The sequence below is a fragment of the Pteropus medius genome, unplaced genomic scaffold (genome assembly GCF_902729225.1).
Source record: "Pteropus medius unplaced genomic scaffold, Ma_sr-lr_union100, whole genome shotgun sequence".
Taxonomy (NCBI): Eukaryota; Metazoa; Chordata; class Mammalia; order Chiroptera; family Pteropodidae; genus Pteropus; species Pteropus medius.
This window is the reverse complement of record NW_024348304.1, coordinates 7,052,432-7,066,607: the sequence shown is the minus strand read 5'-3', so window position 1 is coordinate 7,066,607 and position 14,176 is coordinate 7,052,432. Positions and strand designations below refer to the sequence as shown.

General features: G+C 33.5%; 1 pseudogene; it reads left to right on the top strand.

The window, feature by feature from the left end:
- Positions 1-1,887: 1,887 nt before the first annotated feature.
- On the top strand, positions 1,888-2,006 carry LOC120616332 (uncharacterized; annotated as a pseudogene).
- Positions 2,007-14,176: the final 12,170 nt, after the last annotated feature.

Sequence of the window (14,176 nt, the reverse complement as noted above, 5' to 3'; positions counted from 1 at the left end):
TTGGAAATATATCCGCACATTAATTATTAGCAGGGTTAGAAAGACATGATTCTATAATACAATGTCATTTTTATTCTCACAGTTATTCTCAAGTGAGAACACAGCAGTGATCCTTCTGGTAGGGTAAACAGACTATTTCAAGTATTGCTTTATTTAACAACTGTTATCTCTTTCAAACTACAAGTCATTAGGAAATAAAACGGAGTAGCTGTGTCATCGATAAAATAATGCAATTGTTTAGGCTGAAACATTGTCCTCCAAAGATGCTCATGCCCTAATTCCCAGAATGTGCAGATATGTTATATAATATGGCAAAAAAGGGAAACTAAACTAAGATCTTGAAATGGGGCGATTATCCTTCTGGTGGGTCTTAGATTTAATCATAAGTGATGTAACAGGAAGATGAAAGGGTCAGTGAAAGAGTGATGTGACCAAGGGTCAAGGAAGGCAGAAGTTTCTAGAATCCAGAAGAGTCAGGAACAGATTCTCCTGTGAGAGCCAACCCTGCCAAGATCTCGAGATTAGCCTCTTAATACTCATTTTGGACTTCTGACCGCCAGCGCTATAATATTAGAAGCTGAGCTGCTTTAAACTTCTAAATTTGGGGTGTAATTTGTTACAGCAGCAATAGAAAACAGCAATGGAAATAATTTCCTATCTGTTCGACAATTTGCCAACTCTAACACATTTAATTTATCTTCATAGATAATCTATGGGATACCATATATAAAATGTTTCTGACAACTTTATATTATTAACTAATACTAAATAGTGTGAAAATTAATGGTTTTGCTGATATAGTAAGCATTAGGATTAAAATGTTCCCCTCAGTGTACACTTTCAGGGTCACCATTTACATGGTATTCCATAAAAATGGTCGTTTCCTGAAATGATGTAATACAATATCATTCTTTCGGAGACTTATTTATCGTCTTACTTTCCCCACTGGACAAATTTAATATTTTAGCTCCCCAACTCCTTGTGCTAAATTATTTTTTATCAGCACTGTCATACCAAATGCAAATAATTCACCTTGGATTAAATAACGATATATTTTATCTATCAAAAGTCGGAAGATGGTGAAACTGACTCAATGTGTCATTAAGAACTCTGATTCTTCCTTTCTGTCATCTCTGCTACACACAGTGACAGCTGTGTGCTAAGGCCACATCCCTTTTAATTATAACATAGTTATTGATAATAAAATGGACTATATTTTTTATTCATAAACAGTACATAAAAGAGCGTGAGGATCTCACTTACTAGTGCAATTAGATGTCTTTCTTTCCCTTGAGTCTAACAGAATTACATGGAACTCTTGCAACACAGACTCTCTTTAAGTCATACGTTAGGTTTGAATTAAGCCTTCGTTCGTCAACCAAATTCTAGCAAAATATCATTAACGTAGTTATGAGCTCATCTCTGTCTCTCCCCGTGGAGCTGCGGTTGCTGCCTCTGAGCCACACGGGCTGCTTAGAGGAAGAGTGATTATCTGCCTATCATTGTTATAATGTTATGAAGGCAAGAGAAAAGAGGACTGGGTTGAAAATGCAAGTATTCGGTTCACTGAAATAAGTTTTAACTGAGATTTATTCAAAAAGCCTTTTCTTATCAACTTACCACTGCTCACCTATTTAGAACTAAGAATCATTTATTTCACTTAAGAGCTGATATTTCATCACTGATGTTACCCATGCGTAAATCCCAGCTTCCTCTCCATAATAACAACACTTTTGCATGTGCATTAACTTCCTACGCCATTAGGTGTTACATAAATATCAAAGCAAAATGAACATAAAGGCTAATATTTTGATATTCAAATGATTTTAAAAAGTATATAACTAATATTTTTCATTGGGGTGGTTAAAAGGACATTTAAATACAGAGGTCTATGGCCATGCCACCCTGAACACGTCCGATCCTGTCCGATCTCGAAAGCTAAGTAGGGTCGGGCTTAGTTAGAACTTAGATGGGAGACCACCTAGCAAGACTGGGTGCTGTAGGCATTAGAAAATATAAAAATAAAGATAAAAATAAATAAATACAGCAGAAGTGATGTTAAAGTGGAGAAACATTTTAAAAAATCTAAGCAAATAGAATTATTGCAGCTATTTGGGCTAAAATATTTAGTAGATTAGAATTAAGATGGAAATAAAAGGAAAGATTATTATACAATATACATCAAATATGATTGTGGTCCAAAGCTATATGTTTTTACCAAATTCAAAACTTTGAGTTTTTCCTATAAAATGTAATAAAAATAATAAATTTAATTTTAGTAATATTGCCTGTTTAGAGAATTCGTTACCTATCCGGAACAGAATGACATAGGAAATTCTTTTTGTCTCTTAATAGTGACCAACGTCCTTAAGCTTTTCAATACATGTTTTTTTTTTTTTCTATTTTCAGAGGTAGCAAAGCCTGAATAGAATATAATTTATATAATTCATATTAGTAATACTGAAATACATGTGTTCCTCCTACTCATACTTGTTATAGTGACTGAAGCATAATAACATTATTAATTATAATAATCAATTGTATTATAGTCATGTGCCACATAATGATGTTTCAGTCAGTGACAGACCACATATATGACGACGGTCCCATAAATCATAATAGAGCTGAAAAACTCCTATCCCCTACTTTTGTTGTAGCTTTTTAGTGTCACAATGCAATGCATTACACGTGTTTGTCGTGATGCTGATGTAAACAAACCTAGTGTGCTGCCAGTCCTATAAAAGTACAGCACATACAATTATGTATAGTCCATAATACGTAATGTTAACAAACAACCATGTTTCTGGTTTATGTGTTTACTAAACTATACTTTTTATTGTATTTTAGAGTGTACTCTTTCTACTTATAAAAAATAGTTTGCAGTAAAACCGTACACTGTGTTATGCCTGCGGCAGCCTCGTATATCTGATGTTTACCACGTCTCTTGATTGCATCATTTTCTCTTGTGCTTTATTTAATCTTGTGTTCTTCTCTACAGTAACATGCTGTAGAGGCTTGTAGCCTAGGAGCAATAAGCAATACCATATACCCGAGGTGTACCATATAGTAAGCTGTACCATCTAGGCTTGTGTAAATGCACTCTATGATCTTAGCACGACAAAATTGACTAATGATACATCTCAGAACGTACCCCACATCATTGAGGGGCATATGCCTGTAGTATTCATATTTTTATAATAATAGAATATTTTTAAAATCCACATGATACTTATTCATCTTTATTTTTCTCCTGTGATTCCAGAATAATGTAGGTGGCTTATAAATCACTCTGACACTGAGCTCTCCTTTGTATGTCAACTCCCAGGAAGGTCAGAGCTGCATAACTCTTGGTCTTTATAGAAAAGGGTTCCCTGGAGTTCTGCAAGGCATGATCTCTGTATACAAATATCAAGGTCCGGTATGCCGCTGTGCTTCCTCGAGGGGTTATAACTTCCTGCATCTGGAGAAAACAGTCAGGCTCTCCAAATGCATTGTCATATTATCTGTGCCCAGCAATTACATAATGCCAGCATCCCACACCATCTTTTTTTATGAGGCAACAGGGGTATAAATATCAATAATTCTTTATCCTGACCATGTGTGCCAGGTAGAACTGCAAAGCACGATGACTTTTTCTGTAGTACGTGGCATTCAACAGCCTCTTCTGTCTTCATGCCACTACCAAATATGTCTTTGTAGCTGTCCCTCCTCGTGACAACCTAGTGACTCCCATCCTCATGCAGGGAACTTTAGCCCTGTCTTCACTGAACCTTTCCTGGAAGATACTTCGTATTTGACACGTAGCTTAAACTTTAATTGCCCACCAAGTCCCGTTGTGGATTGCCATCCTGCCTCGAGCCCTTAAGGTCAGGTTCTTTGCTGTGTTTTTAATAATTAATTGAGAAAGTAAGCTCAGGAATACCTTAAAATTAAGTACCTAATGAAATTGTTTTCTCCCTTCCCATGAAAAAGTTGCCAAGGATTTTTTGTATACATTATCTCTGCATTTGCTATGAGAACAAAAGCTGTAAATATGATGGAAGGAAAGTCAGACCTGATAAGGAGGGACAAAAAATCAAGTCTGCCTGTGGCATATGAACTGATATTTGAGCAAGAGTTACCTGATGAGGCAGCGGTCCCCCAACCTTTTTGGCACCAGGAACCAAGGCTCTTATGTGCATATAAATGTCTGATGATCTGAGGTGGAGCTGAGGCAGTGATGCTAGCGCTGGGGAGCAGCTGCAAATACAGATAAAGCTTCTCTCGCTGGCCCACCACTCACCTCCTCCTGTGCAGCCCAGTTCCTAACGGGCCATGGACCACTACTGGGGGGTTTGGGGACCCCTTTCACAAGGCATACGAAGGGATTTAGAACCAGCCTTCCTAAAATGTGACACTTGGATTTACAGACTATTTTGAGCTGAGGGCAATCAAGATCCAGCAGATTCAAGAAAAATGTTTATCCTCCTAATTATCTGAAGAATTTAGAGAGGGATCCTGGCTCAGAAAGAGAGATAACTTTTTTCTGAATGTTCTATCTTTAGGGAAGGGCAAACATCTAACTACTAAACATCTGTTCTTATCATCCTGTGAATTACCTTCCTACCCTTTGAAGCCCAGGTCCCTTTCCCCATTCTTTAGCTCAGAATAGCATTTAAGCCTTCATTGTCTTATTCGTCCTTGGATCTCACTGTCTTTGTGACCCTGCTGCCACCACACCCCCCAAATATATACATAATTAACTTTTTTCTACTGTTAACTTGTCTCATGACAATTTGATTATCAGACCAACCAGGAGAATCTAGAAAGTAGAGGAAAAAAATTTCCTTCCCTATACGTAGCATATAGGTATTTGATTTTTAACTTGTATTTTATTCATTTTTTTATATACACATTAAGAAAATGATCATTGAAAGACATTTTGCTATACATACAACTTTTATTGGCTGACCTGCCTTGTAGGTCAGCCTTTGCTATTAAAAGTTATTTTATCTTAAAAATATCTTATGACATTATTTCAACTTAGTTTTCTCATCTGTAAAAAAAAAATAAGGAGGACCAGTTAAAGGATCTTAAAAGCTCCTTTAGCTCCATCACATTATAATTTTATTACTCTTATAACAAAGATGTCAACTTATTTGTGAGTGGAATGATTCAGGCAATAACTTATGTGTGCCTAAGTATATAGCCATAACTACAGAAGCAGAACGGACTTTCAAATTGCAACAGAGCCAGTTTTCAATAACAGGCCTATCGCTACGTGTGTCCTCTTGTGGAAGTTACTTAAACTTTCTGAGATTTGCTTTCGTCATCGTTAAGTTGTCTAACATGTGAGACAAAGTTTTAATATGAAAATAAGTTAAATATGGGTAAAACCACCCAGTGTTTTAGCCCACAGCTATTGTTAGTTTCCTTTCAAGCTCTAAATGACTACACCTAACTAGTTTCCCAAAAAGTAGAGATTTCTAAGTGCTGCAATTAAACATAGTAATGATACTTGTGACACATTCATGTTTAATCTCTCAGGTGTGGCTTTCCTACTGGTCGATAGTACATTTCCCCTTTAGAAAAATGCATGTAGAAGTAACAGGTCGTTTGGTCAGATTTGGTAAAACACAAATATCAATATACATATGTTTACCTACATACGAATATACAAATATAATACTTATATTTCATCATCGGTACTTGTGCACAGATTCTGAGCTATTGTTTTATTTTATGTGTTTAGTTTCATGGATTAAATAATGAAATGTTACAGAAATAGTAACTTCTTTTACATAAAAGTAATTAATATATTTAGAAGGTTGCCATATTCAATCTTTGGTTTCACCTTCCTGAAATTGGAAACACAATATTGTTTATAGAGGTCCTTCACTTCTAAAATTGCATTCTTGCATTTATTTTGGCCTTCAGGGAAAATGCAAGCACATTGATTTAACTTGGTGGAAGAGGACACAACATTTTTAATGTAATTTTTGTGTTAATGTAAATACACCCAGAGGACCAAGGGCTGATTCACATTTTAAATCAATTTGAATGGGCAAGATTCAAATTCTAAAAACATCTTTCATTACCCATGGGTAAAAATCCTTATTTAATATAAGTTTAAAAATGTGCATCTTAAAATATTTTAAACAACAACTGTGCTAAAAACAAAACAAACTAAAAACTTGTCATCACTTTAGTAATTTGTACAGTATATCAAACTCTCCCAAATTAAACTAAATTTGGCTTTGGCTTATCTGAAGTTTATATATTAATAAATTATTATACAAGTTTAACATAATTAACCCTGCAATAGCTGTTCTAAAATATTTAAATCAGCAGAGTATTAAACTCAATGGAAATGGTGATGAATAAAAAATGGCTTTAGAAAATTGTCTTTAATCGTTGGATTGATTTAGTGAAAATCTCTGCTTCTGATATAAATGAAAAAAGGAGGAAGTTAGTAAAATATTAATTGTTCAATATAGAAAAATATGTGAAAGCAATTTACAGCTGTTTCTTTGAACTATTTTTTTTCCACCTATGTTGGCCCGAATATTTGGGTTTTATATAGCCATTCATCGAGAAGACTTTTTGATATTTCAGTTTGTAGTTAGGCTATCGAGAGATTTCCTTGGCCTGAATAATTTTAAACTATAAATTTATTCTCAGTTGTGGTCTTTTTCATCATCTCCATTATCGAAACTAATTTTAACATTATTTGATATAGGTTGTTTGTTACACATAGAATGATACTATGTTGGTAGAATACATCCACTATTAGTTTATAATCCCATGCAACACTGATGCAGATATAACTGTTCAGGACATAGAAAACTATCAGTGGATTTCACAATATGCATCATGTATAATGGACAAAGTTCTACAGAATTAAATAACATGTTTGAGCTTGACCTGCCAGTGCTATCTCGAGAAAATATCAACATATGATATTCCAAAACAGAGGTATTTGTGATAATTTGTCTTTATTGTTATTTGTGTTGCTATGCTGGCATTTTTTTTTTTTCAGTGATTCACAATAAAGCTGATAGTGTGCATGTGAGCGGTCCTAAAATTAAAAAAAAAAAAAGCACCGTCATGTTTGAAAGTTCCTTTATAATCAGTAATAGACTTTTTTAATACGAAATAAAACTAATGTATAAATCTTGAAAATGACATCTGAAAAGAATGCAGATAGGCTGATGGAAAACGAATGGCATCTAATGTATTTTTCACATTGACTGTGGCAGTGATTTATTATGCTGTCTAAGATGCTAAATATATGTCATAAATCCCCCAACAGAAGTCCATTGTATTCATTCATCTCTTTTTCATGAGCCAACATTTCCTATTTCAATAAACTTTATCGTATGAAAAGAATCATTATTTTTTAAATGCCATTTAAATCCAGTGATTTTATACTTCATATAAAAACTCAATGAGAGCTTTTTTAAAACTTCAGTAGAGTGGGTACCCAACTGAAAATAAATGTTTTCATTCAAGATTTCCTCTTGAATGAGAGAAAAAAAAAAGTACAATGTATGGTAGCTGATTTCAACCTTCATGACACATGCACCTAACAGAAGCCAAAAGGAAATGAAAAATTAGTGTAGAATAGTATACAATATCTGTACATCATAGTTTTAAGTCTAATAATATGTTATTCTCTGTATATATTCTGACAGAATTATAAATTTTACTCACAATTTTATTAGTGACCATACTGCTAATATTTCAACTTGTTTTTCAATATTTCCAGTGAGGATTCTATTAAATAACATAAAAATGAAAACATTAATAAGCACAAAACAGAGTTTAGGGCCATGAATTTATTACTGTAGGTCCTCTTGTCTACTAATGAAAAGAAATAACTTTACATCAGAGAAAATGTAAAATAAGTTTTTGAGCTTAACTGGAGAGTTGTGCATACTGGGGAACTTATTATGTGATCTTTTTTTTTTCCCCTGGGGATAACTTCCTACAAGACAAAAGGAACTAATTATCACTGAATAACTGAATTCAAGGCTGTCCAGTAATGTCTGAACTTGTACTCGAATCTTTTATCAAAGAACATTGCCATCAGAAGTTTACATCATTTGTGCATTGTTGAGTTAAGCATTCTTCCAAAGAAGTCAGCTCAGCTTGTTGTATGACTATTAATGTAATTTATGCTATTATGCATAGTGACAATGTTTATGAAGCTTAAAAGCACTGTTTGTCTTAGAACTCATTTCAGATTTTGTAATGACATCATTTAATTTGGGAATGGTCTGATAACATGAGACATGGGAAAGAAAATGGATGTGGAGCAGAAAGAAATGTACAATAATTAAAAAAATGGAAGCATCACAATAAGAAAGATGATTAGAGCAGGAATAGTGCAAAAAAATTTTAAAAAGTCTTACTACAGAGTTTAGAAAGATAAATTTGAACTTGAATACTGAATTCTAAATTTTGTATTAAAAATGTGTTATATTCCAGATTCCAGTATTCTTAACCGAAAACAGTTGTAAAAAATCTAATTTTGAAATTAAATAACATCAAAGGTAGAATACTGTTTATGGCTTGATTCTTGAATGCAATAGAAATTTAGGGAGATTCCAGAACTGCAATGAAGTGCTTAGAGATGAGGGCTACCAGCAAAAGACACAAAACAAATTAATTGTGACTGAATGCATACTTTATAAGAATATTTAAAATGTTCAAACGAAAATATTTGTATCACTTCAACCTTGAGTATTTGACTTGGAATATGTTTTTAAAAGTATAACTAGTCTCCCAGAACATTTGTGAGTCTAATTTAGCATAATATACTGCTTATCTGTGTTGTGCTTGCATTTACTGTGTTCTGTGGATTAGGAAATAGAGAATAATTTATATGGCATAGTCTCATATGTCAAAATGCTCACAATTGAAAAGGGAGAACAAATTGCGTATATAGAGCAGTACAGCTGTATAACTACATTGCTTAATGTCTATTTTATAAGTAAGAAAGTAAAATTTAATTACGTAGTGAGATTCATAATTACAATTGAATGACTCCATAGATAAAAGATTATATAGATACATAGATTTATCTGGTAGAATGTCAATATGCAATAGCTATTTATTGAAGAAAAATTTCAAATAGGTGATTAGATGCCAACAAGGAACATTAATTGATATATAAGCATATTGATATATAAATATATTTTAATTCAATTTATTGGCATAGCTGGTTAATCATATTATGTAAGTTTCAGGTGTACAGTTTTATAATACGTCATCTGTGCATTACACTGCGTGCTCACCACCCAGTCTAGTCTCCTTCTGTGACCATATATTTGACTCCCTTTACCCTCTTCATCCTCCCGTCACCCCCTGTTTCTCTAGTAACCGCCATACTGTTTTCGGTGTCCATGAGTTTGTTTGTTTTGCTTATGTATGTGTTGCTTTCTGTTTTCTATCCCATATATGAGTGAAATAGTATGTTTTTTGTCATTTTTCCATCTTATTTCACTCAACATTATTGTATTTTCGAGATCCGTCCAAGTTGTTGCAAATGGCAATATTTTATCTTTTTTATGGTCATTGGATGTATGTACCGTATCTTCTTTATCCAACCGGCTGTCGAAGGACACTTGAGTTGTTTCCATGTCTTGGCCACTGTGAATAATGCTTCAATAAACATAAAGGTACATATGTCGTTACAAATAAGTGGTTTTAAATTTCGGGGGTAGATACCCAAAAGAGGGATTGCTGGTTCCTATGGTAGCTCCATTCTCAATTTTTTGAGGAGCCTCTATACTGTTTTCCATAGAGGCTGCACCAATTTACAATCTCACTAGCAGTTTACAAGGGTTCCCTTTTTTTCACATTCTTTCCAACACTCGAAATTTCTTGTCTTACTGGTAATAGCCATTCAACAAGTGTGAGATGGTATCTCATTATGGTTTTAATTTGCATTTTCCCAATAACTAGAGAAGTTGAGCATCTTTTTATATGTCTGTTGGCTATTTGTATGTCTTCTTGGGAGAAGTATCTGTTCAAATAGAAATATATTGATATATAAGTAAATATGTATAATTGAAATAGAATATAGAAATGCATATATAATAGACAAATGTATGTATAATAGATAAATAGCATTAAATTTACCAAGGTATTGTGTACTCCTCATTATGTGCAATAAAAATTTTATCTTCTAAGTAATGGTGTAACCATAATTAGTATCCCCTTTGAATGTTTTATGCTTAATCTATTTGTATAACATAAAATATTAGAACAGAAAAATAAATTATACTGGGGCCCATGTTTTATATATAGATGAACAGAGATTAAGCAAAGAAAATATTTTTAATAATTTCAAGAGGGATACCTAGATGCAGAACTCTCACACAATATACTGCTACTTATGTATGTATCTGTATAAGAATGATGGATTTGATGATGATGATGATGATGATAGATAGATAGATAGATAGATAGATAGATAGATAGATAGATAAATATAGATAGATAGATGCTAGATCCATGATAGATGATAGATAGATGATAGATAGATAGAGATAGAAGATGATGATGATGATAGATAGATAGATAGATAGATAGATAGATAGATGGAATGGAGTAGATAGATAGATGATGAATGAATGGTAGATAGATAGATAAATATGAATTAGATAGATGCTGGAAATGCAAGATAGATGATGAATTAGAATGGTAGATGAAGATAGATAGATGATGGGCAGATGATTAGATAGATGAATGGAATGGAAGTAGATAGATAGATAGATGAATGAATGAATGAATGAAGATAGATAGATGATAGATAGATAGATAGATAGATAGATAGATAGATATGAATGAATGATAGATAGATAGATAGATAGATAATAGATAGAGATAGAAGATAGATAGATAGAAGATAGATAGATAGAGATAGACAGATATCTATGAATATTTTTCTTCAATTCGAGCCAGAAAAAGGAAGCGTAGAATTAGATTATCTGCTCTGGCTTTTCCCACAAGGCTAGACTAAAGGATGACAACAGATTGAGTCTCACAAACTAGATCTTGGCCACCAGAATCAGACTCTGTCAGCTACTGTTCCAGAAAATTATAATCATCCAAGTTTAGATCCTACCTTCATCCAGTTACTGTAGTTAGAAAGCAAGTAACAGTACGGCTTCATTTTGGAATGAAATATTAGATAACATTGGAGGAATCTGACAATGACAGAAAAAAATAGTTATGATTGGTGCTACTACTTTTTGCTTTCCAGAAGAATAAACAGGCGCTAGGTATAAAAATAATTTATTCTCATTAGAGACATATTAACCTAATAGAAAATCCACATTTCAGAAAACCAAAGTCCTTAATCAATGTTTAACTATCAAAATCTACCTGCTTAAAATAATATTCTCTTAATGATACTAAATTTGATTTTCTAACTCTGTCTCTGTGTATTTCCATCAGTTTAGCCTTACTTTCCCTTCTTCCTAATAGATACCAAGTACGTCTAATCTATACTTTGAGATAAATATTATAAAATGAATAGAGCATTGTGGTAGGCTGAATACTGACCCCCAAGGATATCTACGTTCCAATCCCTGGGACCTATGAATATATCACCCGTATGATAAAAGAAAGCCTGCAAATATGATTAACAATCTTGGGATGAGGAGATCATCTAAATGAGCCTAAGGAAGATAGAAGGGTCAGCCAATAGTAAGAGATGTGACAACAGAGGAAAGAGGCTGGAGAGATATGAGAAAGGGGCATGGAGCAGGGGATGCACATTGGTTGTCGAAGCTGGAAAAGGCAAGAACACATATTCTCTGAAGCCTCCAGAAGGAACCAGCTCTGCTGGCACCTCAAGTTTAGACTTTGGAATTCCAGTATGGTGAGGAAAAACATTTGTGTTGTTTTAAGCCACATAATCTGGGGCTTGTTTGTTTGTTTGTTTTATTTTGTTTTTGTTACAGTATCAGTAGAAAACTATTACAAGTGTTGACAAAAGAGATTCAGGGAGATAGGATTCTCTTCTTGGCTCAATGATTGAAGAACTCACTGGAAAGGAAATTATAATTGAAGAGTTCTTTGAATGGTTTATAAGATTTCATTGGATGGATATCAGTGGGGTTGTGTTCTTCTGTTCCTAAGACTGTAATAGTCAAAGACAGATGTGTGATATGATTTCAAATAATGAGAGATCTAAATCAACTATCACAGGGGGTTTAGTACGCTGAGTCAATCAGTGTGTAAATAAATGAATACATAAGAATCTTGTCAAGAAATAAGAGAAGTATCTTGAAAAAGGCAATCGATACCATACTGTGAAGGTCTATGAATATTAGACTGCAGACAGAGATCATCATAAAGCACAAAAATCTCTGAAGATCATGAGAGTAGGATACTAAATATCAAGACCCATTTAATTACCGAAGTCATATGTGTGGGTCTTAGTTTCCTGATTTGTACACTGAGAAGATAGAACTAGATGTTAAGTATGATGTTATTTCATATAAAGTAAAAGAGAATGAAGATAATTTGGACATGAAAGTTTCACTCAGCTAATATTAATTAAAGAATGTGATAGACAGTATTTCTCAAACTTTAATGGGTACATATGGTTTATCTTGATATCTTCTGAATATGTGGGTTCTGAATTAGAGCAGTTGTGAAGTGTGGCTCGGACAATCTTTATTACTATAGAACTCCAAGTTCATGCCAAGAACGATGTTCAAAATACAGATTACCAGGCTTTCCCTCTTTAGTGTCTACTTCATCGCCCACTGTGAAAGCACTGAGCCTGCATTTTTAGTAAGTATTTCAGGAAATTCTTACAGTTCCAAGAAGTTTTGGATCATCACACTATAGCATTTAATTCAGAGTTTTGACCTACTAATTACTAATCAGGCAACATAAAAATAATGAAAAGCATTGAGATGTCTCATCTATTATCAGCATAGACACTAGGCAGTAACTAATCAAACTATATACACGCTAACAAAATTTACTGACCCTGCAACTTTTTGTTTACATTCAGGTCTAAGGAAAAAATTCAGTTAAAGGTAGCAAAAACATGAGAGGAAAACTGTCAGAAACTGCAAGAATAGCACAGCTGGAGCAAATATAGGTCACAACAGCGTTTTTAATGATTTTAAAATTGAGATATTAAACTTTTGATTAAACATTCAGATTCTTTGTGTATTTGTGCACATGTGCATGCATACACACACACACACACACACACACACACACCCTCACTTCCACTCACTATTTTCAAAGATTTTAAATTTAGGGACAAAAGCAAAAAACCTGCAACTGACTATACTTTGTATATAGTGCTGAAGAACGTATACTCATAGTTACTGATAAACATAAGAAAAAATTACTTTGGAAATAATTAGAATTCCAAAGTGTTCTTCGATATAGCCTGTTAATGGCGGTACCTATTTCCCTTTACTTTGTATTGTAAAGAATGCATAATATCCTATAGTTAACACAAATCTTTAGAATAGATGAGTACTGTTTCATATCTCCAGGCTCATAAGAGCAGACCTAATGTTGAGTGAGCGACTCATCCTTGGTTTAAACGCTGTTTTCTTCTTCCTGGGAATGATGATATGTGTCGCAAGCTTAAGAGGATAAGTTCTTAAAAGTACAGTTTTATTCGTGTCTATTGAAAAGTCGCTCTTTCTTTCTATTAGGAGTTAAAAGCAGAAACCTAAACTGTAGTTTTGTTTGGCCTAGGATTTTTAATCCAGAAGTGGTATTTTATAGATTATACTTTAAAATTATTTTAGGGCTGTATCAGTGTCTCTTGAGTGCTTTACTTACATTAAAGAAAAAAAATAACATAAAAAGCCTCCATAAGAACAGACAATTTCCTTTTCTTATACTTTGGTCTACTTCCAGATGCTTTAATGTCTTATAATATCAGTCCTGCTGTCCAAATCATGTCAGAATCTCAAATGGGCACATGGAGATAAATCATTTAAAGTAACTGTACCAAGAGCTCTTCTCCCTCACACAAAAATCCCTATGCTGCCAAATATTAAACTATTATAGTGACTTCCAGGCAGAGAAAAGCACATTTTTTAGATTTAATTATTCTTCATATTATCCTTGGCAACTTGGTAAGGAACAAGTGTTTTAAGAGCTCTATTCAAACAAGAATCTGTGTCAAAAAGATTAAGTTTAC